Source organism: Callithrix jacchus, chromosome 6, assembly GCF_049354715.1.
Source record: "Callithrix jacchus isolate 240 chromosome 6, calJac240_pri, whole genome shotgun sequence".
In the NCBI taxonomy this organism is placed as follows: Eukaryota; Metazoa; Chordata; class Mammalia; order Primates; family Cebidae; genus Callithrix; species Callithrix jacchus.
In genome coordinates this window covers 75,423,845-75,426,399 of record NC_133507.1, presented here as the reverse complement: position 1 = coordinate 75,426,399, position 2,555 = coordinate 75,423,845, and the positions used below count along the sequence as shown (strand labels likewise).

The window sequence follows — 2,555 nt, the reverse complement described above, 5'->3', positions numbered from 1 at the left end:
AAGTTTTCTGAATGAATGAGTGAATAAATAAAGCACTCATAGAACATTTAAAAATAAGACATGTTTTTAGCTACAAGAAAAATATTTCCTTTAGAAATAATATATGTTTTTAGAAAGCAATGTAATGCTCTAGAAATTATCTCAAAAAGATAACAAAAAAAGAAAAAAATCAAAATCCATCTTTATCTAACTAAGCCTCTTATAAGTTAACTCTAAAGGTAAAAAGAGTTTCCACCGAAATTATATGTCTTAGGAATGAATGGATAACACTGACTGAATAGATAAACAGAGGGACTGAGCCTTAGTACATATTTTTAAAAATGAGTGTGTCAAAAAAATCAATTTGAGAAGCAAAGGTATATTAAGTAAAATTTAAAATATAAAACACAAGAAAAATAAAGATGAAAAATGTTAAAATATATTTTATAAATAAAACCAAAAGTTGGTTTTGGGGAAAAGAACAATCAAATAACAAGGCTTTGATGTGTCTGATCGATACAGGTTTATCAGCTTGCTAGGACTGCCATAACAGAATATCAAAGACTGGGTGGCTGAAACAATAGAAATTTGTTTTCTCACAGTTCTGGAGGCTGGAAGTTCAAGATCAGTGTGTTCATAGTTTTGGTTTCTCCTGAGGCTCCTCTTCTTGCTTTGCAGATGGCTGTCTTCTCACTGCATCCTCACATGGCCTTTTCTCTGTGTGCTCATATCCCTGGTGTCTCCTCCTGTATATACTAATCTCTTTTCATAACGACTCCAGTCAGATTGGATTATGGACCACCTGAATGGCCTCATTGATGAGGTTTGGCTCTGTGTCCCTACCCAAATCTCATGTCAGATTGTAATCCCCACGTGTTGGAGGAGAGGCCTGGTAAGAGGCGATTGAATCTTGGGGGCAGACTTCCCCCTTGCTGTTCTCATGATAGTAAATAAGTTCTCATAAGATCTGATGGTTTAAAAGTGTTTGGCACTTCCCCTTTCACCCTATCCTGCTCTGCCATGGTAAGACGTGCTTGTTTCCCCTTAGCCTTCTGCCATGATTGCAAGTTTCTTAAAACCTCCTAGCCATGCTTCCTGTACAGTCTGCAGGACTGTAAGTCAATTACACCTCTTTTCTTCATAAATTACCTAATGTCTCCTTTTGTGGGTGATGGTGGGCATGGAGAGGCCTCCATGAAAGCTTCAGGCACACTACAAAAGTACAAGGGGGTGGGTTGCTGCCTGCCAACCCCCAAATGCCATACACCACCCCTTTACCAAATGCGAATCTTTGTGCCTAATCATGTCGTTGTGAAGTCCCGCTTCTGGTACTTCGTATCTCAGTTAAAGAAAATTAACAAGTCTTCAGGTGAGATTGTCTAGTGTGGGCAGGTGTTTGAGAAATCCCCCCCTGCGAGTGAAGAACTTCGGCATCTGGCTGCGCTGACTTCCGAAGTGGCACCCACAACATGTACCGGTAATACCAGGACCTGCTGACCGCGGGCGCTGTCACCCCGTGCTACCAAGACCTGGGCGTCTGGCACTGCGCCCAGCCTACTCCATCCAGATCATGAAAGTGGAGGAGATCGCAGCCTGCAAGTGCTGCCGGCCGTAGGTCAAGCAGTTCCACAATGCCAAGATCAAGTTCCTGCTGCCCCACTGGGTCCTGCGCCCTCAGCACAAACCACGCTTCACCACCAAGAGGCCCAACACCTTAGAGGTGCAGGCCCTAGCCCAGGAGTGCCCCAAATAAACTCAGGAATGCCCCAGTATGTATGTATGTATGTATGTATGTATGTATGTGTGTATGTATGTATAAATAGATAAATAACCTAGTCTCAGGTAGTTCTTTATAGCAATGTGAGAATGAACTAATATATTCATTTTAACTTAATTGCTTCTTTGAAGAGACAATATTCAAATATAGTTATACTATGAAGTGCTAGGGGTTGAGACTTCAACATAGGAATTTTTGGGAGGGGGACAAAATTCAGTCCCTAGCACAAGGCAACAAATATTAAGAAACTATTTTAAGTGTTAGAAGAGGGTTAGACACACATAATTGGAAAAATTCTAAATATCTTTATAAAATTGCATTAAAATTGATATTTTGTGAATTATTCACTAAATCTCATAAAATGAATATGTCCTTACTTGATTACGAAAACCATAAAACTTGAATTTTTGCTAGTTCCCCAAAAATGTAAATGATAGCCAAATCTAATATACCATCCCAAGTTTTACCCTTAAAGTTGCTAGACCCAGGCAACTTCAAGTAACATGATTTCTATGGATATGTTTTTTTCTTCCAAACGAAGAAACTATAGTTTCTCAAAATGCTCTATCAGTGTAATATCCTTGACACCTCACAATAAAATGAGATTGTTAGAAATATAGTATTCCAAATTAATGCAAAATAATTACAAATATTCCAAGTACATAATTGCTTATGCAATCTAGCAACGTGTAAGAGGACTAGTACAACATGCCTATGTACTTATTCTAGAAATGCAAGGAGATTTAGCACTAGGCAATATGGTAAACTTAATTATGTTAATAATGTACACACATACACA

The 2,555-nt window shown here is 38.7% G+C and overlaps 1 pseudogene; it reads left to right on the top strand.

Annotated features, from left to right (window-relative positions):
• Positions 1-1,173: 1,173 nt before the first annotated feature.
• Positions 1,174-1,732, top strand: LOC100387261 (large ribosomal subunit protein eL20 pseudogene; annotated as a pseudogene).
• Positions 1,733-2,555: the final 823 nt, after the last annotated feature.